Here is a 24,538-nt window from a genome sequence, read left to right on the forward strand (position 1 = left end):
TTTTTTCTCTGTTATCATGTATTGCATTGTACTGCTGCCACAATGTTAACAAACTTCATGACATAAGCCAGTGATATTAAACCTGATCCTGATTCTGATATCTCATTTATTATATTTTTTTTTGCTAATAACTAGTAGAAAAAGTTTAGGAGATTATGATCTTTATTGTTAATAAAGAGTATAAGTGTACCAGGGTCACGATTAAATATCATAAAATCCTCCAATTCATTGGTGGATAAATAAACTTATTTTATGCTGATGTCCTCTCCTAGATCAACATCCCAGCACTGAAGCTTCTTTGAGCAGACTTTGCTGTTTGCATGCCTATTATGAATCAGATACTGTTCTAATCTTTGCAATGGGAAGAGGTAACCATTCAGACAGAGAAAAAGACTCAAGTGCATCTTCAAAAGATCCTTGAAATTATTCTTCATCCCCACTGTCTCTGAGAATCCTGAACATGGTAAAGGAGCATTTGGGATTGCCCTAAGAACCTCCAGTCCATTCACCAGGAGCAGCGATAAGCCTAGTATCTGTGGTGAAGGGAGCACACCAGCTTTCAAATGAACTACCTGCCATTCCATTGATGGTAGAATTTCCAGAACCAACATTGGTCTCCTCAGACACCTCAGATCCTACAGAATAGGAGAGGAAACAAGACATCCATAACTATGAGGGCCTAAGTGAAAATAGGAATGTGGAGAGGGCAGAAAGAGAGAAAGCTTTCCCATCAGCAGAAGGTTCAACCTTCAGTCAAGGCAGAATGAACGTGACAGGAAAAAGAATCAGGAGTGACCTACAGAAAAGGTTTGTTATTCAATGAGTAGTTAGGTTCTGGAATGCACTTGTTGGTTTAGTGGAGGTATGTCGAATTATTAAGGGAGCTGGATAAGTACTTCAGAAGAAAGAACTTGCAGAGAAAAGAGACTGCAGCTGCTGGAATCTGCAGCAAAAGATTCAAGATTCAAAGATTCAAAAAACTTTATTGTCATTCTAACCATACATCAGCTCTGCAGGGCAGAATGAGACAGCGTTTCCCAGGAGCAGTGCTATCATAACGTAACAAACGCAAGACTAAATAATAAACATAACAATAAATAGTAAAACACAACAGCTACACGTCAGATAAAATCAAGTTATAAGTGTCCAGTGCAAGTTAAAAGTGTCCAAAGCAGAGTCAGGTAGAGCAGCTATTTAGCAATCTGACTGCCTGTGGGAGGAAGCTGTTTAGTAGCCTTGTGGTTTTAGTTTTGATCCTCCTGTAACGTTTGCCTGATGGCAGAAGAACAAACAGTTCATGGAGAGGGTGTGAGGGGTTTTTAATGATGTACCGTGTCTTCTGGAGGCATCGAATCTGAAAGAGGTCTTGGGCAGAAGGTAAAGCATAAACAGATAGAAACACTCAGTAAGCTGAGCAGCATCTGTGGAGGCAAATGGATGGTAGATGCTTTAGGTCAAGATCCTGCCCCAGGACTCAGCAAAGAATTTGCAGAGCTATGTGGAGAGAACATAGGAGTAGGACTAGCCAAATTACTCTCTCATCGACTTAATAAACCAAATGGACCCTTTTTTTAATGTAAACATTCAGTGTGATATTGGGACAACGCCTGATCTTTACTCTATCTGGCTGGGGACTGCACTACATGAATGAGGTTCAGTCACAGCTCAGAGACTAGATGAAGGCAATGCTCTGCCAAGAGACTCAGAATCAGATTAAACATCACTGACTTATATGATGTGAAATTTTTTGCTCTCCAGCATATCCACAGTGCAAACCCACTGGCAGTTTAAGTTCCTCCCCATCAGTGATTTCTTGCAGATAGTGCCCAGCTATGTAAAACTAACGCCTTAGAAAGAGAAAAATATCAAGCAAAACTCAAAGGAATGGAGAGGACTGAAGATGAAGATTAGCATGAGTATTTGTTACAGTCATTTGTTGTTTTTGTTAAAATTGTTAAACGTATTATTTGTTATAGTGTTGTGTTATGTTTAAGGTTATTTTATGAGGAATGATTGAACAGTCTATATTCTCTGTGGCTTAGAAGAATGATAGGGGATCTCAATAACTGAACATTCTGAGAGGTATTTACAGAATAAACATTGACAGGATATTTCTTTTCCAGGAAAAATTCGGAAACAGGGTCAAAGTTTCAGGATAAAGACTTTGCCACTTAGGACTGAGATAAGAAGGAATCTCTTCTCCTGAAGCATTGTGGATCCATGCCAGAAATTTATAGATATTCTTCTCACAGTATTACAGTCAGCGATAGACTGTTCTTTCTTAAACAGTACAAGAATAAGAGCAATACCAATCAGGTCGGAAAATAGGGTGAAATACATGATCTTATTATGTGATGCAGCATGCTTCAAGGGGTATAATGGCCAATTCTTGATCCTTTGTCTTATGTTCTGTTAACTACAAATTGAAACTAAGTCAAAATTCCACTCCGTAGTTTCAGTTTCTTTAATATTTAGATCCACCCCTTCCCAGAATCAAAAAACACTTCACAAATATTGACTTAAACGGAAGGTTGTAATGTAATCCAGTTAACCAAAGGTCAAGGAACTGATTAAAAAAAATCCACATCCTCATTGTTAAATGTTAGATTAGTTATTTATTATCTCCTTCTTCTTTAACTTTAATTTTACCTCTTATCTTGATGATTCATTCTTTAGATCAGTTCCATAGATGGCAGCAATGGCATGCTAAGGTAGCCTTCTTTCAGTAATTTGCAGTAATTTTCCAGCGGCAATCAGAAACAAGGAAATTAAGTGCTTTCTACAGCTTCTCCCCACCCCCAACCAAACTACACCCCCAGAGTTCAGGTGTGGTATTCAAATTTAAAACACCCAACAACAACTGGTTAACTTAGCTCAGTACCAAGGAGACTGCAGACACGGGAGTCTTGAGCGGCATACAATCTGCTGGAGGAATTCAGTGGGTCGAGCAGCATCTGTGGGAATGGGGAGGGGAGGAATTGTTAGCATTTTGGGTTGAAAACCTGTATCAGAGTGCCAAGGACCTTTTTGTTATGTGTTGCTGGGTGGCACACCAGAAATCTACAAAGGACCTGCATTGTGTTTTCAGTCATTCCAGAATGAATCATTTCTGCAAAATCTTATGGGAAAACTCAAAACAGAATGAACGCATTCAATCCAATTTGTGTAGTATTTTACAAGATTAATGGAATGATTGAGGCATTGATTGTCATAGAACTTGGATTACCAAGGCCGGTGTCCAACAACTGTGTCTTTGCATTTAAGCATGCAAGTGGACACAGATTTATACTTACCTAATCACTTTCAATTTAAACATTGTAAGTTTTTTAAAAATAGAACAAAAGTCTTAAAATTTTTTGAGGGCAAAAATAAATAGTACATTGCATGCTGATGGGTGCTGATGGATTTAATTCATTACGAAGTTTAAAGAACACCCTGAAAGATCTACTTACGTTTAGGATAAAATTGTATTATTAGTTCTCTTTGAATGTCAACTCTTTTTGCCTCTGAGTTGGTAATAGTGAAAAGTATTTTAAAATCATTTGAAAGTATTTATCCAATTATATTTACCATCACATTTACTGAAGCACAGCATGGATTTTGCCCACCCGAAGGATTCATGGACATGACCTCCAGCACATGCCAGCTCCAGGAGAAATGCACTGAGAAGTGTATGGTCTTGCACTTTGGTAGAAGAAACAGAAGCGTCGACTATTTCCAACAAGAAAGTCTGCAGACCCTGAGGGTCCGAGCGGCACGTGCTGGAGGAACTCAGCAGGCCAGGCAGCATCTAGGAAAAGAGTACAGTTGGTATTTCGGGCCGAGTTCCTGCTGAGTTCCTCCAGCATTTTGTGCGTGCTGCTTGGATTTCCAGCATCTGCCAATTTTCTCTTCTTTGTGATTGGGTTTCAGCCCGAAACACAGAATATGATCTTTTCCTTGATGCTGCCTGGCCTCCAGCATTTTGTGTGTGTAGTGTAGACTATTTTCTACTTGCAGAAAGGATTCGGGAATCTAGAGTGCAGGGGGACTTGGGAGTCTAGGTTGCGGGTTCAGCTGGTGGTGGGGTGGACAGGTGCAGTGTTGGTGTTCGTTTCAAGAGGACTAGAATATAAAAGAGACTCCTGGATGAATACATGGAGTTTAGAAAAATAGAGGGCTATGGGTAAGCCTGGGTAGTTCTAAGGTAAGCACATATTCGGCGCAGCTTTGTGCTGTTGGTTTTCTATGTTTTCTATGTTTCTATAAATATCACATGGCCTTCATTTACCTCAGGAGAGATTGCTGTCATTTTTTAAAATCTTTTTCACAGCAGTGCTGCACCTGACCAGCAAGATTGTTTCTGCAGTGAACGCAATCCATGGGTTAAATGTGAAACTAACCAATATTACTTCCTCTACAGAACCAAGGGTATACAGCCTCGGTCATCAGCTTGCAGTATGCAGAGCATGCTGAGATAAGAGTATGTTCACAGACTAAGTTCCAATTTACAGTCAACATACAAAAGCATACAAGAGGATTGATCTTGAACTAAACATGATAAGATCTTGTAAACTATGGGCCATTATGCATATTTTAGGATCTCTCTCTCAAGGAAGGCAGACAATAATGATCAAATTCACCATTATTTTCAATGCATTGGCACAGTTTTTAATCAAAGAAAAAAGTGTCTGCAGATAAAGATCTCAATCTGGGCACAAAAGTCATTGACTTCCAGGCATCAGTGCCCTTGTCCTTCTACATGCATGGACTACAGTAGAAAACACCTCAAAACATTGGAATGGTACCACCAATCTATCTCCACAGATACTGATTGCATTGGCAGTATAATCTAGCCAACATCAATGTTATCTCCAACCAAAGCAATAATGCAATGATATCCAGGTTATTCGGGCTTCTGCCCCCTTCCTCTCCAGTTCGGATGAAAAATCTCAGCCTGAAACATCAACTGTTGATTCTCATCCATTGATGTTGCCTGAATTGCTGATGGATGCCAGCTCAGAAAGGTGACATCCACTATTAAGGACCCCCATCAACCAGGACATGCTCTCTTGTTATTAATACCATGAGGGAGGAGGTAGAGGAGCAAGAAGACACATACTCAACATTTTAGAAGCATCTTCTACCCCTCCACCATCAGATTTCTGAATGGACAATGAACCAATCTATGAACACAACATCACTAACCTTGCTCTCTTTTTGCAGTACTTATTGCATTCATTTTTATATATTTTATTGAAATTTATAGTATTTTATGCATTGCACTGCAATGTCTGCTGCAAAGCACCAAATTTCATGACATATGTTGGTAATGTTAAACCTGATTCTGATTGCTGCGGTCCTCCAGTTTTTTGTGTGTTTTTCACAAGAGTTTCAGCGTCTGCAGAATCTCTTGTGTGAGCCATTAGTTATATTTTTTAGGCTTTGATGGTCAGACCACGTCATTCACATGACCAACGGCTGACCCCTGAAACAGGCCCTGTATTCCAAGCTCCAGGATTAACAGAATGATAAAGTAAATGTTTCAAAGATGTTTTCAAAGCCTCCTTGAAGAAGTATAATATCCCCAGAGATGCTTGGGAATCTTTGGCCAATGATCATTCAAAATCAAAAAGATTCACTAAAGAAGCATGTCCATTCATTCGGAGCACACAAGGGCCCAGTATAAACTACAGAAGGAAAATGGCACCTCTCAAAAAATTCACCTCCCCATCCAGTTGGCCCATCTCCTACCCCACCTGTGATAGAGTCTGTGTTTCCTCTACTGGCCTCATTAGCCACCCGAGAGCCGTCAGACCTTGGGTGGAAAGACATGAGTTATATCCCAAGGTAAAAATGAGAGCACTGTGGTGTTCAGAACTCTGTCATGTCAAATCATTTTGCCCAAGGATTAATTGGCGAGAGTAAGAATTAGAATTAGAATCAGGTTTATTATCACCAGCATATGTGGTGAAATTTGTTAACTTAGTGGCAGCAGTACAATACATTATAATATAGAGAAAAAAAATAAGTGAATCAATTACAGTAAATATTTCCATTAATTTTAAATAGATTAAAATAGTGCTCACAAAAATAATATTAAAAAGTGATGTCCTGTTCATGGGTTCAATTTCCACTTGGGAATTGGATGGCAGAGGGGAAGAAGCCATTTCTGAAATGCTGAGTGTACGCCTTCAGCTTTCTGTACCTCCTTTCTGATGGTAACAATAAGAAGGCATGTCCTGGATGATGGAGGTCGTTAATCCCCATCACCCAGGGGAGAACCATCAGTCCAGCTATTCACCTCTGACCTCTCTCACATCCACAGACCTGCTGCTCCCTAGATGTTTCTTTTTTTTTGCACCATTCTCTGTAAACTCTAGAAACTGTTGCGTGAAAATCCCAGGAGATCAGCAGTTCCTGAGATACTCAAACCACCCCATCTAGCACCGACAATTTCTCCATTGTCAAAATCACTTGGGCCACATTTCTTTGTATTTTTAGTGATTGATTTGAACTACAACTGAACTGCTTGATGATGCCTCTTTTATGCATTGAGTTGCTGCTACAAATTTGGCTGATTAGTTATTTGCATTAACGAGCAGGTGTATAGGTGTACCTAATAAAGTGGCCACTGAGTGTATACTTTCTTTGTCCAAGGATAAAGTTGCATTAGTTGTGTAATATGTCTGGAAAAGTGAAACCCAGAAATAAAATTTATACCTTACTGACTCAAATCAATTTGTTCAGCTGGTCTACAATTTGCATTGATCACCTCGGAGTTTTTGCTCAAATCTAACAATGGAGTGCCTGCAATTTACCATTTAATTGTGTATGTTTGATTTGAAACAGCTGTGATTCTGAATAAAGCAGAAGTGTTACTGCTAACAGATCTGAAAATGTTTTCATCTGTGCAAAGCCCAGGAGAACACAGTCATCATCATTAGTTACTGGAGGGGCTCCTGCAACAGAAGGATGTTGCCTGCGATAGTGTGTGAGAAATGACCTGAGCTTTGAAAGCACACCTCATTAATATTCAGTCTCACTGTTACATGTAATTAGGCCTGTATGCTGAATTCCACATGTTGGAACACTTCAGCTTCTGCAGTGCACCTATTATCACTTCAAGAGAGTTAAATTACCAATATTCTCAATAAACAATCAAAGTTTCAGACTTTATATTCAATTGCCTAGAAATTCATTTCCAACTGCATGTCTTATGAGGATTGGTTCAGCAAGCTGAGGCTTTTTTCTTTGGAGTAAAGAAGGATGAGAGGTGACTTGATAGAGATGTACTAGATGATAGGAGGATAGTTCAAGTGGAGAGCCAGTGAATATTTCTCAGGGAAGAAATGGCTAATACAAGGGAGTATGATATTAAACTGGTTTGTGAGGAGTATTGGGTGGATGTCAAAGGTAAGTTTTATTTTTTTTACGCAGAGAGTGATGTGTGCATGGTATTTCCTCAGGCGGTGGTAGTAGAGACAGCTACATTAGGGGCATTTAAGAAGCTCTCAGATAGGCATAGATGAATGATAGAAAATGTGGGTTTATGTAGGATGGAAAGATTGGATTGATCTTAGAGTAGTTTAAAGGGTCAGCACAACATCATGGGCTGAATGGCTTGTACTATGCTGTAATGGTCTACGTTCCAGTCGCAGCACTAAACCTGCAATATAGTTACATCAGTTCAGTGTATAGTCTCCAAAACTCATTCTATTGGCTTTATTGACAACGTTATTTATTTTGTCGGTGTTGCGAAACAGAAGCGAATTTCCAAGTTAGTTTCTTCTCATAAACTCATGGAAATTAAGAGCTAACATCAGGAAAACTCGCCATGAAGGAGTCAGGTGGTCACAAAGTGATTTTGTTAGCGAAGACCTGTGTGTGATTCTGTTTCCCCCCCGTTAACCAATACTTGGTTGTATTACGTGGCAACTAGGGATGTGATGCTTTGCCAACAATGCCAACATCCTGAAAATAAATTTGTCAAATAAATCCCATCCAGATGTGATAGACAGTAAATTGAGCTCTTCTGGAGGAAATGTATTTGCAATTTAGTTTAGAATAAACGTACATCTTTATTTGTCTTTATTTGGCAAGGTCCTCCTACTGTGCTGAAGGCATCCATACATATCCAGTAATATAGACAATCAGCCTGAAACTTTAACTCTCGGTACATTTTTCTCTTTCTCGAGTTGCTGCTTTATCTGCTAAGTATTTTTATTTTAGATTTCTAGAATCTTCAGCATTTTGCTTTGGAATTCACTTGTTGAATAATTTACAAATGTTGCCTTACTTAGAGATAACCCTGTTCACTGACTGTATTTTATTTTTGTCAATTTAATTCATTTTAATCCCCTATCAGTGTTTGGTCACACCAAAACAGACCCAATGGGCTGAATGGTCTAGTTCTGTTCCTATGTCTTTTGGCCAAACATAAGGACACTGAGATAAAGACGCCGGTTAAAAAAATGATGAGTACTGGTAAAGATAGTTATTGCTGTAATTAAAATGATAAAGAAAACAGCAGATATTGGAAAGATAATCATAAATAGATACAGCATAGCAACAGGTCACCTGCCACTATCAACCATCCAATTACATTAATCCTTCATTTAACTCATTTACACCTTCCCCACGTTCTCACCAAATCTCCCCAATACTACCACTCATCTACATGCTAGGGGTGACGTACAGTGGCAACTAGCCTGTAAAACCCCTGAGTCCATGAGATCTAGGAGAAATCCGTAGAAAACATGAGATCACAGGGAAAATGCGAAAACTCTGTGGAGACAACACTCAAGGTCAGGATTGAACCCTGATCTTTGGTGCTATCAGGCAGTGGCTCTCCTCCAGCGCTTCAAAATATTTATTGCATAAGGCTTCCCCCTTCCAAGCCTCACCTCTAAGTCCAACAGAACTGGAATGCTTTTACTCTTTGAAGGAGGCGCTGAATTCTCTGTGTTCTACCAATCTGTGACCAAGGAAGTATGCCTCTGAAGGCTAAGGTCAAGGCCCAGAATCTGACCCACCCAGTGACAGTGTTGATAATCTGTTGTCATGAAACTGTAAACTAGCATTTCTGACTACCATGTTATTCTTTATATAGTTCCCTTTCACCCTATTTTAATAATTACCAGTGCAAATCCCATGCAAAACACACAAAATGCTGGAGGGACTCAGCAGGTCAGGCTGCACCTATGAAGAAGAGTAAACAGTCAATGTTTTGGGCCAAAACCCTTCCTCAGGACTAGATCTCCAGCAGCTGAAGATTTTCTCAGGTTTGTGTTCACAAATTCCACTATTGTTTTCAATAAGCTTTATTTCTCTTAATGTTCTACCTACAGTGTTCATCCAGAGTTCCTGTACTCGTTGGATAACAATGGCACCTGATTTTCAATCATCTCCATTTTAGAACCCTCACAATTAAATTTCTGTAACTTCCTCCAGTCACAATTATAGTAGTAGGCAGCCGTCAATCCCAGGGGATTATGGGTTTGCACCTCTGGTGGACTGTGTCCTCTCCAGGGCGCAAGCCTGAGCAGGAAGATTTGAAGAACCGGCTGATGCCCATGCAGTGGGTCCCCCCTCTCCACATCACTGAAGGAAAAGCGCCATTTCAGTTTGGTACCAGTGTCGTCACAGAGGTTGCCCGAGTGAAGCTGTAAACAACATCAAACTGCCTTAGGGACCCAGCTCCGCATTTCTTCCTCGGGGTTTACTCCTGAAGCCTTTCAGGTGGATATGACCGCATGACCGCAAGGCAGCGGAGGTTTAAAATCAGAGATTTCCTTCTCCGAGGCGGGCTGCCACCAAGGCTGACGAGCCCCACCTACCCGAAGCAACTGGTTTGAGGTGCCAGTGGTCCACCTTTACCCTTCTCTTGTCAATAGAAACAGTTCCGCTGGACCTAGTAGCTAAACCACACGTGAAGGCCAAGAGTTGTACTTGGTTGTCAGAAGTTGTTCGAGTCACACGCCACTTGGAGCACTTTATGGGTAGTGGGAGCTTATCCCCACTACCACCCCCAGCTATGACAACCTAGAAACCTGTCATAATTATACATTCCCTAATTGTAGCTCCTTGTGAACTTTTCTCCACATTAAATGGCATTCAAGTGATCATTGATTCCAAGATAAAGACAATAATTAACAGTATGCATATCTGATGTCATTAGTAATAATAATGATTATGATAAAATGGGGATATCAGATTTGGAATCTTTCTGTTTGGTATCTGCTCCTGAGTGTTATTGGTGATCTCTGCAATAATGCACGCCTATGTGAAAGTATTTGGTTAACAGCGGAACGCGCTAATCGCTTGCACCTCAGAGACAACCTAAATATGTGTGGATGGGACTCCTCTCAATGATAATGTTCTGTGCAACAACCAAATTACACTCACTGTATTAGCTGTTGTACAGAAAATAATATGGATGACTTTCGCAGAAAGTGATATTTTTATTAATCTTCAAAAGACAAAATGAAAGTAATGACCAGAACATCCTGAAATTTCTTAGCAGTTCAGGCAGTATCTGCAGAAAGGGAAAGAGAACTAATGTTTCAATTAATTATCCTTCATCAGATCGAAGGAATTGGTAATAATTATGAAAAAGTTGGTGTCTATCTGATTTAGCTTAAAGGAGCTGTTAAAATAGAAAAAGGTGCTGAAAATAAAAGAAAATTGTAAATGATCTTCAGCTACACTTAATCATGCAAAAAAGGATACATTGCAGACACAATAGAGACTACAGATGCTAGAAATTTAGGGCAACACAAAAATTCCTGGAGAAACTCAGGGAGTTAGCAGCACCTATGGCAAGAAGTTGATAGCAGACATTTTGGATAGAAATTCATCAGGACTAGAAAGAAAATGGGGAGATAGCCAATATAAGAAGATGGGAGGATGGGGAAAAGCAAGAGCTGGTGGATCCAGGTGAGATGGGGTTGATGGGTAGGTGAAATGGAACTAAGAGGTGATAGACAGATGTGGCAAAGGGCAGAAGAAGGTAGGAGAGGGCAGTGTAAAAATGGAATAAAAGGAAGGAGGTTAGGAGGGGTGCCAGGAAAAGGAGTGATGAGCAGATCAAGAGGGTGCAGGTAGGGGAAAGAGAGTGAGGGAAAACAAAGGGGGACAGAGATAGATGTTACTGGAAGTTGGAGAACCCTTGTCATCAGACTGGAGACTACCAAGACAGAATATGAAGTGCTATTCCTCCAATCTGTGTCTAGCCACCACTTGTATTCCAAAATAGTACAGCAATTTGTCTGGGAGCCCTACTGAATGGAAAATATTGGTTGTGCTGGCATAGGCTGACCAACTCTCATATTTCCATCTCCTGGATTTCTAAGCACCTTCCTTGCACAGCTATTGAGGTAATTCCTCAGTCAAACCATTGCACAGGATGGAATTCAGCTAATGTTTGACTGGAGAGGCAGTCATTACATTTTCTCTAACCCATCAGCTCCAAAAACAGACAGTAGTCTCAACAAGGTGGTTTTCTAACACTGCCAGTAAAATGAACATTGGGTTTCTGTGGAAAAGCCAATGTTCACTCACAGAGTAAACATTATCTAAGAAAGGAAGAGAACTGAATCAATGCCTGTTGGCTAGAAAATCTAAATAAATAAGACACATCATGCACAACCCAATTTAGTGAAGTGCAGATTTGAAATTCAGCTTTGGATTTGAATACATGTTTGAAGGCACTCTGGAAGAACGATCATGAAGAACAAAAGCTACAAATGTTAAATATTTAAAATACAGGGAGAAAAAATGCTCTTAAGATCCAGCAGAGCAGGAAAATGAAAACTAATGGTTCAGGTAAAGATGCTGGAAGAGAAATAAAAGTGGCCTCTGATTCCTGGCATATCTGACTCCTCTAAATAGACATCTAATTTTCTCCGTATTTTGTTTTCAGAAGCCATCGCAGCCATAGGCAAAAAAATGTAACTTTGTGAATGCTGGAGAAACTTGCAGATTCTAAACACAAGCCCACACCAATTATTGAGGCAGGTACGCCCAGCTTATCTCCTGATTTACCCACTGAAGAAGAAGAAAGTCCTTAACTCTGAATGGAGTCACCGGGACGCCGTCATCACAGTACTTTTTTAGCAGGCTTTCTTATTTTTACGAGGCCGAGTTGCTAGCTCGACGCTCAACCCAGCACGAATGGAAAGCATGCAAGGGAGCCGGCTGGATTCGAACTTGAGAGCCTTCGTTCCGAAGTCCAGTGATGATGCCACTACGCCACTAGCCAGCCCTTTACCCACTACACCCCTGCAGTTTTTTCAAGTATGCGGCATTTCATCTTCTTCTATGTGTAAATCATTGTTTTAACTCGAGTTTACACCTTTGCATAAAAATTGCTATCACAAATGTCAGCCAGTTCTCTCTTCTTATTACCAGTTATTACCTTCTTATTCTTATTACCAGTTTTCATGTTTTCCAAATGACCAATTCAAGTGAAGTTTTATGTGTGTTGCTTGAAATTCCAGCATCTGCAGATTTCCTCGTGTTCAAGTAAAGTCTAATCATTTCCTCACGCAAACAGGTACATGCTATTTAAGTTGTTCTAAAGTATTGAAATATTGTGCAGCAATTCCGCCACAACTTGTCAAAAGCAGATACAATGGATACAGCCCATCCATAACAGAAAAAGCAGTCCCCGTCACTGAGCACATTTGCAAAGAGCACTGCACAAGAAAACAGCATTCATTATTAAAGGCAGGTGGATGTACCGGAGTGAGGTAGATTGATTGGTTGAGAGAAGTTCTAACAATCTTGCACTCAACATCAGTAAAACCAAGGAATTGATTGTGGACCTCAAAACGGGGACATTGGGGGAATACACAGCAATTGTCACCGAGAGGTCAGCAGTGGGAAGGGTGAGCAGTTTCAAGTTCCTGGGTGTCAAAATCTCTGTACATCTGTCCTGGGCCCAACATATTGGTGCATTACAAAGAAAGTACATCAGCAGTTATAGTTCATTAGGAGTTTGAGGAGATTTGGTATGTCACCAAAGACTCTAGCAGATTTCCACAGATGTGCTGTGGAGAGCATTCTAACTGGTTGCATCACTGTCTGGTATGGCGGGGCCAGTGCATGGGATGGGAGATGCAGACTTAGCAGCCAGCTCCATCATGGTCACCTTACTCCCCAGCATTGAGAACATCTTCAAAAGGCAATGCTTCAAGAAGGCAGCATCCATCATTAAGGACCCCCATCATCCAGGGCCTGCTTTCTTCTTATTACTACCAACAGAGAAGAGATACAGGAGCCTGAAGACACACACTCAGTGATTTAGAAACAGCTTCATTCCCTTTGCCATCAGATTTCTAAACAGACAATGAGCCACCATCAGGCAGTAGTATAGATCCCACACCTCCAGGTTCAGGAACAGTTGTTACGCTACAACAATCAGGCTACTGAGCCAGTATGGATAACTTGATACAACTTAACACGGAACTGACTCTACAACCTATAGATTCACGTTCAAGGACTCTACAACTCGTGTACTCATTATTATTTATTTCCTTCTGATTTTTTAATATTTGCATGATTTGCCTTCTTTTGCACATTGTTTGTTTGTCAGTCGTTGTTTATGTATGGTCTTCCAAGACTCTACTGTATTTCTTTTATTTTCCTGTAAATGTTTACAAAAATGAATCTCAAAGTAATATATGATAACATGTATGTACTTTGATAATAAACTTTCTTCGACTTTGAGCACCATTTGCTAGTAAACAATATTTCCCATTGGTGGAATATGCAAGAATTTACATGGCTCCTTACTGACGAGCTTATTCCATGGACCTGCTTTCTCCAGTATCTGGCAAATCAATACCAGAGGAATGAGCTTAAGGTGATAAGCAAAAGATAAGAAGAGGCAGCATAAACAAAAGGCAGTATGAATGATTAAAGCAATACACACAAAATGCTGGAGGAACTCAGCAGGCCAGGCAGCGTCCATGGAAAAAAGTACAGTCAACGTTTTGGGCTGAGACCCCTCAGCAGGACTCATTTTGTGTTTGTTGCTTGGAATTCCAGCATCTGTAGATTTCTTCTTGTTTGTGAATGAATAATTAACTTTGTTTTGAGAGAAAAAAAATCAAAAAATGCTTCCTAAAACAATGCTCAATTAAAAGGCAACTTTCAGATAGAAATTAATCACATTTGAAGAAAAAATAACAGAGGAAAAAGATGAGCACGAACAAATGAGACACCTTTTAAGACCTAGCACAGATTCTGTTGACGGAACAATCCTTCTGTTCTCTAAATTACAAGATTCTGAGTTACATCTTGCTTGTATTTTCAAATAGTGTTTTAAAAAGTGTTTGGGGATATCACTTTATAATATTACAAGGTAGATGGAATTTGGTAATGTAATAGGTACTCACCCACTGCATACCACAACTGGGAGTAGCTACCTTGCATAACAAAGGAATGCTCCTTGCATTGCTCTTGTCATCCCTGTGTCTAATGGTGAGTTCTAGTGATTACTCAAGCAAGCTATGAATCATCATTGTTCTCCTGGAGGAGAAAATGAAGCACCTTGATAGATTTGAATTTCACATTCCCTGGCACATGCAGCAACTTGAAAAGTTTATTTAGGATGCTCTTTCAACACCACATTTAATCTTCGAAGAACTAACCAAACAGTTGATTTGATACATGGTTTAATGATTTTTTTTTGGCTCTTTGCAATTTCTAGTAATCTATATAGTGATAAATCAGAAAGAGAGCTAGTTAGAAAGGCAAAGCTACAAATAATATATTTCAGTTAAGACCCTGACACAGCTTCCCATTTCAGTTCAATTGGTGATCTTGGTCATTTTAAGATGTGTATTTTCCTTGGACAAAAGTCTTAATTGCGTAATTTAAATCTTCTATTTAAAGCTTATCCTCACCAAGAAAATCTGTGTAATTTTTGTTTCCTTAAAGGCATTTTTAGTCATAAATATAAGTGATGTTAATAATTGCAACACGCCCAGCAGTGTATGCTATTCACACACATAAGTAATGAATAAATGAGACTCAAAGAAGAAATATATCTCTGTGTACTCTGAATTTCCGCCTTCCCTAATTATTTGCACTAATATTAGCTCAGCTGTACCCATTTATATTTTAATGAGATAGGGAATGTGTTGGGTGTAACTTGGCATGAACAAAAATGGTGACACACCACTTGACTGTATCGAAACTGCATAGCTCAGGTTAATGCAGATAGACGTTCAAACACACCTTATGCTAATCCCTCCCCTCTGGGAAGGAACTCCGAATGACGCACAAAAACTTTCAACACGGTACAAACTGTTCTCAGTTTTAGGAGGGGTAAAATCCGGCATCACCTAATCCCAGCAGGCAATCTGTTGAAAGGAGATTGAGGGATAAATACCACTCAGTGACCATTATATGAGGTAAACCTGTACAGCTGCTTGTTAATGCAAGCACCTAATCAGGTGGTAGCAGCTCAAAACATGAAAGCATGAAGACATGGTCAAGAGGTTCATTTAATTATTCAGACCAAAATCAGAATGGGGAAGAAATATGATCTCCTGGGACTTCCTAAAACAAAACAGTTTCTAGAGAATGGAGCAAGATACAAAAAAACATTCAGTGAGCAGCATTTCGTGGGCACAAAAAAACCTTGTAAATGTGAGAGTTCAAAGAATAGACAGACTAGTTCAAACTGACAGGAAGGCATCAGTAATTTAAGTAATCACGCGTAATAATGGTGGTGTGTAGAAGAGCGTCTCTGAACACTCAACACGTCAAACCTTGAAATGGATAGGCTGTAACAGCAGAAGACTATGAACATACGTTCAGTGGCCATTGTATTAGGTAGCTCCTATGCTTAATAGAGAGACCACTAAGTGTACATTCAGTAGTGAAATTAATTGGCAAAATTACATTAAAGACAGAATAAAAATAAATGCCTTTTGTTTGTTCAGGGACTATAGTTTTAGCCACAGTATTTTGCTGCTCTGTGGTTATTTTTTAAATAAACAGTCTGTTTTATCGCACAGACTCACCAGTGCAGACATTCTGCTTAATTGGGCTGCAACTCCGCCGACTGGTCTGTTAAAATATGTTTAGTGACTCCTCGGCTGCTGCCAAGGGGTTGGCTGAGGACACAGGAACAGGAATTGTAATCAACTTAAATGACAGAAATATGCCAACCAGCTTGTTCTTCGCAATTCCACGGAGAAGGAGTTAAAGGAGCTTTAATTGTTGCAAGTCAAATCTCTCTCAGTTCTCAGAACAGTACTATGTGCAAATGATGGGCAACATGATGGATTATGTGTTAGTTGACATATCTCTGTCATTGAAATGTGATCACAACACACCGATCCATCTGTGGGAGTTACACAGTCCTTGAAAATGGTATTAACATAAGCAAGACCCATCACCATTGATGATTTTGGCCATTCCAACTTCTATCAAAAATCAGAAGAAGGTGGGATATCTAGGTCTCAGTGTGCATAGATGTTAAAGAATTTATATGAATATCACTAGCAATATAAACTGTAATCTGACTAAATGTACGTTTGCAGAACCATTTATAACCTAGTATATTATGAGTAGCATTTACTTTTTATAATCACACAGCTCAAAATAAATAAATGTAGCTTTGGAAATATATGTATACATGGTTGTATTCTTCAAATCATTCAGATTAAACTTCTTTTCATGCTTGCATATCTGTACGTTGAATTGAGCCAACATACAAGACAATAATGAGCTGGAATTAGTCCAGCTTCCCCATGGCTTGCGTGTATGTTTTTATTTTGCATAAAATAAAATCTACTGACTCATCTTGTTCACGAACTTTGACCACCCAACCTTCACCCACGGGCTGATTTCGTAAGGTGTCATTTAAAATGTTTTATCACTTCCTTCCTGTAAAGAAAGATAAGAACATTTATGTGTTATAAATATGGATGTGCCCAGCTTTACCTGGCTTCTCCCTCTCAAGGGATTTTAGCAGTGTGCGTGCCCACATTTATGTGGTCTATGGAATCACAACTTGATCCTGTATTAGCTAAAGGCTGACAACAAGAACATCAATGACAAGGCATGGTCAGAAGGCAGTGCAAAAGTTGAGGAAGTGTTGCAGGACCCACTTTGCTTTCTACCTAAAGATTTATCACTGGAGAAGCTATCACCTACAATATACAGGGGTAATACGTCAGAAGCTTGCTAAACATTTATCCAAGGGTGGGCATATTTAACCGTTCAAACAGAAGTGTGATGTGATGTGACGTTAGTTCCACTCCTTCATTAAACAAAATTGGAAATGAGTTCTCAATCCACTTTGTTTGCATTAAGGAAAAAATAAACAGTCATCTAGAACAGTCAGAAAACTTAAATTATGATCAAACTAGACTTTACTATTGCACATCTAACTCTTACTAATGAACTAAATTCTTTCTATTTTCTATTCTCACTGAAGCAACTAAGCAGCTCCAGTATTTTCCAATATTTCACTCAATTTAACATGTCTGGGTCATAAGTATAGTCAGACAGCAAGAATCAAAGATGAGGTTACTCTTTCCTTGAATTGATTATATAGTTTCAGGTTTTAAACGAGAAAGTATCATGTATTATTTTAATAAATATCTGAAACGAATTCCAAGAGAGAGGTTTCACAATTTTACAGCTAGAAGAGCAAAACAAAAACATATTCCAAATCGTCCTGCCCAGGCATCTGCTCCCAGGTACTGTGGACACTAGTAATTTGTGGGAAATCTTTCCTCCTCATGGTCTAGGCTGTGAACTGATATAGTCATAGTCATAGTCATACTTTATTGATCCCGGGGGAAATTGCTTTTTGCTACAGTTGCACCATAAATAATAAATAGAAATAAACCATAAATAGTTAAATAGTAAAAAGTAAATTATGCCAGGAAATAAGTCCAGGACCAGCCTATTGGCTCAGGGTGTCTGACCCTCCAAGGGAGGAGTTGTAAAGTTTGATGGCCACAGGCAGGAATGACTTCCTATGACACTCTGTGTTGCATCTCGGTGGAATGAGTCTCTGGCTGAATGTACTCCTGTGTCCACCCAGTACATTATGTAGTGGATGGGAGACATTGTCCAAGATGGCATGTAACTTGGACAGCATCCTCTTTTCAGACACCACCGTGAGAGAGTCCAGTTCTATCTCCACATCACTGGCCTTACGAATGAGTTTGTTGATTCTGTTGGTGTCTGCTACCCTCAGCCTGCTGCCCCAGTACACAACAGCAAACATGATAGCACTGGCCACCACAGACTCGTAGAACATCCTTAGCATCGTCCAGTAGATGTTAAAGGACCTCAGTCTCCTCAGGAAATAGAGACGGCTCTGACCCTTCTTGTAGACAGCCTCAGTGTTCTTTGGCCAGTCCAGTTTATTGTCAATTCGTATCCCCAGGTATTTGTAATCCTCTACCATGTCCACACTGACTCCCTGGATGGAAACAGGGGTCACCGGTACTTAGCTCTCCTCAGGTCTACCACCAGCTCCTTAGTCTTTTTCACTTTAAGCTGCAGATAATTCTGCTCACACCATGTGACAAAGTTTCCTACCGTAGCCCTGTACTCAGCCTCATCTCCCTTACTGATCCATCCAACTATTGCAGAGTCATCAGAAAACTTCTGAAGATGACAAGACTTTGTGCAGTAGTTGAAGTCCGAGGTGTAAATGGTGAAGGGAAAGGGAGACAAGGCAGTCCCCTGTGGAGCGCTAGTGCTGCTGATCACTCTGTCGAACACACAGTGTTGCAAGCACACGTACTGTGGTCTGCCAGTCAGGTAATCAATAATCCATGACACCAGGGAAGCATCCACCTGCATCGCTGTCAGCTTCTCCCATTCCCACCCTAGCCAACTAACTCTCTAATAAAGCTTCAAAGGACTACAAATTCTTCAACATTGTACAGGTAAGTGGTAGAATCTAGATGGATTGAAAGGGATGAAGGAAGTGTGAATCACAGAGAATACCTGTGGACTGCGACAGACAATGGCATTTTTTACATTATAAGGAAATGTAGAAATTGTGTTGTAAAAGATACTGCAGAGGCTCTAAGTGGGGTGCCAAGCCATTTGTGAAAGGGGCTATGAGGAGCTTGTATTGTGCATATTGTCCTTAGGTTCCCAATTGTTCAACCTGCCTTCCAAAGCCTTGCATGGACATTTGCATGGTAAGTCTTGAAGACTGAAGTGGCCAGAAAATGGCATGCAGGTCAGCGATGTGGGGTAGGTCTGCCCTGGAACAAGGCTAAGTGGACCAGCCTGGTTGGATAGTGGATGAGTATAGTAGGAAGGTGGGGGATCCCAGGTCGAGTGGGGAGAAAGATGGAGGACCATGGGTACTGAGAGTACATTCAGAGCTGAACAGCCAATAACATCTGTGAGCTTTCTCGTTGCCTTAAGTCTCTCCTTGGTCAGGTTGCGAAAGTAGCATCATACTGTCTGGGGCTCCCTATGATATGTTCTCCCAAGTCAGCCTGGCTCAAATTCCCTTTAAATAAGGAATGACAGCATCCATACAGCCTAAAATTGGACGACACATCAGAATCACAAGGCCGATGTCCATTCAGATTTCAGAATCACCATGATTTGACCAAGAAATGAAAAGCAACCACTATTTACCCTAGTAAAAATTAATACTCATTTGCACAGTGCTAGGCAGATATTGCTGGCCAATTGTTCTACACTGATTCTCAGGTTTGGAGCATTGCTCGCTGAACAGCTTTAATTTTATTGGTCGCCTGTCTTCCGCCTCCTCCTTCTAAGGGCACTTTGTCCTGTTCTGTATGCTGTCTGCTAATTCTCCTAGTCATGTTCTATCCCAAGGGGAATACGCACTTGAGCATGCATGTCTGCTATCAATTGGTTTCAACAGAGGCTTTGAAGCCATCAAAAAGAACACCAGCACCTGCTACACTATTCCCTACGGACTTTTGCTGCTTAAATCAATTCTAGAAAACAGTGAACGTACATTAAATTGCAGCAGTCAAAAGAAATCAAATATTGAAAACATTGGACCGCAAACTGCAAATCTTGGAAACTTGGATGAATGGTCTCCGATCTGAAATGTTAACTTTTTTTCTGTTTCACCAGATGCTGCCTGATCTGCTGAGTGTTTCCAGAATTTTTTGTATGAATGGATGATCCTTTTACATAACAGCCGTGGTGAGTGGTGAGTGAAATTTTTGTTTCATGAGGAATAGGTCGGATGAAATAAGTTTTGGATAGATCTGGCAAGGAAATTGGAGAAATGTAAGAAACAAATCCCATTCTTAATATCTGCAGGACCAGTAGGAAATCCATTTTTCCTGGGTTCCTGACTGGAAATTCAGGCTTGCTTCTTCCTGACTTCCTCCCATTCTTGAGGTAAGATCAAAACACCATTTTATGTCTGATCCAGAAGAGGCTGCCTGTCTTTTTAAAATCCTACAGGTTCTTCTTCTATCCTGTCTCTGCTATCCCTATCAGCCCAACAAGATAGTAATATTCCTGACCTCTTGCTCACTTCACCACTGACAGCTACGCCTTTCATGGTAATGGTTTCTACATATTTATGACAAGGGATTTCAGTTACAAATTCTAAGATTCCACAGGATTTTGATAAACACCATTAGGAATAACGTGTACAGTTTTGAACCAGATACAAGAAAGAATATTGTCTTCAGATCAATACAGATAACTCAAGCCTTCCAGTTTACTATGTCAGTTAGCAAGGTTATGTCTGATCTGATATAAATTCAACTTCTCATTCCAGTTTAGCTGTAGTAACCTTTAACCCCTTTGCTTATGAAGAATGTATCGACCTTTTCCTCAAGAATACTCTGAGACTTTCTTTCCATTCCACTCTGAGAAAGAGATTTCTAAAGTCCTCTGAACCTTTTACCTCATCTTGGTCCCTATTGGGAAATCCCTTATCTTTAAAATGTGATCTTTTGTTCAAGATTCTCCCATAAAAGGAAGCATCCATTCCCACATCCATTATATCAAGGATCCTCAGGGTGTGATAGATTTCAATGACTGGATTAAAAACTGTCCTGTGAAGAGAGGTTGAGGAAGACTGGTCCACACCCACTAGAATTCAGAGGAAGGGTGAAATACGATGTTATGAAAAGCTTTGACCAGCTGCTTCACCAAGCAAGGAAACCTAGAACTTGTAGACACCATTTCAGGATATGGGAGTCAGCTATTTATAACCAAAATTGGGGGATTTTTCTTTACAGGCACCCTTGGAATTCTCCACAGATGCTCAGCAAGTGAATCTTTCCGACAATGTGGCCACTCGATGTGTCTCAGACAAGTGCAAAGGGACAAGTTCAGAAATGAGAATACATGGTAAAGCAGATTTCACAGGCCCTAAATTTATGTGTTAAACTCCGGTATTCTATTTGCCTCCCCTTTGTCTTCTAAATTATTCCTAAACCCCGTTTCTATTGTCTCCTTATATGGCCTGGTGTCAAATTTTGTTTGCTAATCCTCCTGTAAAGTGCCTAGGGACGGCTTGCTCCATTGATTTGTTTGAACTTGCTGCCAAGTACTTGTTGTGTATTTTCTATTTACTACAGTGCATCTTTGTTGATCAACTGTTAAACTGTTTTTCTGCTTTACCAGGTGTAAGTCTACAGACAGCGTCTTCAACTGCACTCCATATGTCAGCCGTGCCTTTCCCCTGGGGCATTTCATTCTATTATCCATATATGGATATCCAGAGAGCTTCCCTCTGTATTTGCAGGCCTTGGGTAAGATACACAACTAACCAGCCTTAGCATTTGTTTCCATCAGTGATCTTCATAATACAAATAAAAGTCTATTGTTGATGCTTTAACTTTTCTATTCCATCCGCAGCTTCCCCATGAATTTCCAGCTTGTACTCCAACGTTTGACCGGTCCTCCTCTCCCTTTTGCTGGCTGCTGTCAGAGGAAAATGCAAGAGTCTTGGGATCCACATTGCAAGGATTGATTGGCGAGGACGTGGACCTATTTTAGGGGATTCTGAGTTTCATGTTGCATGTTTTTTTGGATACTGCTCTTTTTTTGTTGCTCTTTTTAAATGGTTTGAGCAATGCATACTGATGGTTGGTGCAACTGTAACGATACCCAATTTCCCTCGGGATCAATAAAGTATGGCTGTGACTATGACTATGACTATGGCATACTGGGATACTTCGGCGAAGAGTAGCCCTGCAACCTGTAGTGGGCTAGTGTTATGGCACTGAACTGAACTAAACTGAATACTACTGAACTCCTGGTTTGACGTTTGATATTTGATGTGTTTGCTCACTTTTTGCTGTTTGCGCTATTTGTTCTTTTTTCGTACATTGGGTTTTGATATTTTCTTGACCATGTGCTATTGTGTTTCTTTGTTTTGTGGCTGCCTGTGCGAGTACAGATCTCAGAGTTATATTCTGTATGCATACTTTGATAATAAATGTAGTTTCAATCTTTAAATCTTTGAAACTTCCCCTCCTCTCACCTTTTTATTCAAGCTTCTTCCCTCTTCCTTTCCAGTCCTGGTGAAGGGTCTCAGACCAAAACGTCAGCTCCTTATTCCTCTCCATAGTTGCTGCCTGACTTACTGAGTCCTTCCCACGTTTTGTGTCTGTGCACATACACACCTGCTAACATGACAGGTGGCATGACTCATTCAATTAGAATCATAGCATCCTGGCTCCAGTTGTCTTAAGGCATAAACTTCCTTCATGCATCCAAAAAAGTTACATTAATGGGCATGGGTACTGAAAAATGTACAGGACATTTCTGACCTGTTACTTTTCACACAGTTTCATATTATGCAGGCAATACAGTGACAATAAACTACAAAACCAACATCAAGGAGACTAAGCAACACACACAAAATACTGGAGGAACTCAGCAGACCAAGCAGCATAGAAAAGGGTATAGTTGACGTTTCAGGCTGAGACCCTTCATCAGGACTTCAAGGAGACCAAGCTGCCCAAGAAACAAAGATTCAAAGTACATTTATTATAGAAGTACATATGCAGTATACAACCCAGAGGTTTATCTTCCCACCTACAGCCACAAAACAAAGAAACACCATGGATCCCTTTCAAAGAAACCATCAAGGAGACTAAGCTACCTAAGAAACAAAGATGCAAAGTACATTTATTATAGAAGTACGTATGCAGTATACAACCACCATGGATCCCGTCGAAAGAAACCATCAAGCACCCAATGCTCAAAAAAAGAACAAATCATGCAAACGGCAAAATACAAGCAAATACACATAGAATATTAAGCATTAAACCACTAAGTCATTGAATCAGTCCAGTTCAGTTTAGCTCAGTTCAGTTCAATTTAGCACTGTCATTCTGTAACTGCAGGCCACCGAGCCAGTCCGCCTCGATCAAAATCACACAAAATAGTAATAAAAAGGGAGTAACCAGAAACACATAAAACATGAACTGCAGGGCCTCTACACAAGTCCTATTCACAAAATGTGTCGATCAAACCTTGCCCAAGACCCAAGACTCCAGCAGCAGTGAGTGAGAAGGAGATTGCCCAGCAATGAATAATACACAGCAGAAAATGCATTTAATATACTGGGATTTAAACCATGCATTTAAACCATAAAGCTTCTTTCAATTTGGTAAGATATACCATTTTGTTTCCAGTATCAAAAGGCAATTTTGAAGCCAATTCTTTTTGGAACATAAATGACCTGAATGTGATAACTTGCAGGCTTTGTCAAACAAAAAAAACATAGAATATATTTACCAAGTAAATATCGTAATTCAACTTGAATTAATTTGTTCCGGATAAACTCTCTTAACAAGAGTCTATCTGAAACTTCCTTTTAAACAAATAATGAGAGGTAATATACACTTAAGATTGAGGGTTGCCAGGGTGATTCTGACAGGTGGGAAGGATACAGTTCTTTGAACCACCTGGCCTACATCCTTCCTATTGCTTTCCCACAAAAAGGTGTGGAGAGGGAAAGTCACATAAGGTATTTGTCTTCACTTTCATTGTGTAATTTTAAATCCACGCCTTTATGACTAGGAATTTGGCAGCTGCAAGGTGGAGAAATGCAGGCAGTTTTCAACTCAAAGTTGCAAGTTATTTGTTGTTTACTATGCATGTATTTAATCAAATATATATCTGAAATCAGAAAGAAATTTACATTAGAAGAGTATATAAAATATGCATTTATGAAAATGTTCAACAGCTTGCCTTTGTAATTACCTGTAGGGTGTAAATAATGACTAGTTTCCTATCTGAACTGTTAATTTCCTCCAGAATGGTGTCGCAAGTGTTAAAATAGTTCTCAGCGCCCAGGGCCAGAGTGGGAAGATCTCCATTATGATTGCCATACAATAACAGAAATATGTAAGAGGTGGGTGTTAGAAGGGGATAAGAACAGAATTAGTTGTAATAACCACTCCCTCTCTTCTAGGTCAAGGAGCCTGTGAATACTCACTATTAAAACTCATACATAAATGATTAAAAATGAATAAAGACCAAAGAGAACACCTCCTTAAAAAGGCAGTGCTCTCAGGTACTACAGAAGACAATGATGGGAACA

At 40.0% G+C, this 24,538-nt stretch overlaps 1 long non-coding RNA gene across 1 annotated transcript; it reads left to right on the top strand.

Moving 5' to 3' along the window:
* The first annotated feature begins 16,967 nt into the window (after positions 1 to 16,967).
* On the top strand, positions 16,968 to 22,463 carry LOC134355929 (uncharacterized). Its single transcript, XR_010020222.1, has 6 exons — positions 16,968 to 17,165; positions 20,092 to 20,170; positions 20,284 to 20,364; positions 21,219 to 21,330; positions 21,607 to 21,734; positions 21,841 to 22,463. It is a non-coding gene; the product is annotated as an uncharacterized LOC134355929 (long non-coding RNA).
* Positions 22,464 to 24,538: the final 2,075 nt, after the last annotated feature.

Source organism: Mobula hypostoma, chromosome 13 (genome assembly GCF_963921235.1).
Source record: "Mobula hypostoma chromosome 13, sMobHyp1.1, whole genome shotgun sequence".
In the NCBI taxonomy this organism is placed as follows: Eukaryota; Metazoa; Chordata; class Chondrichthyes; order Myliobatiformes; family Myliobatidae; genus Mobula; species Mobula hypostoma.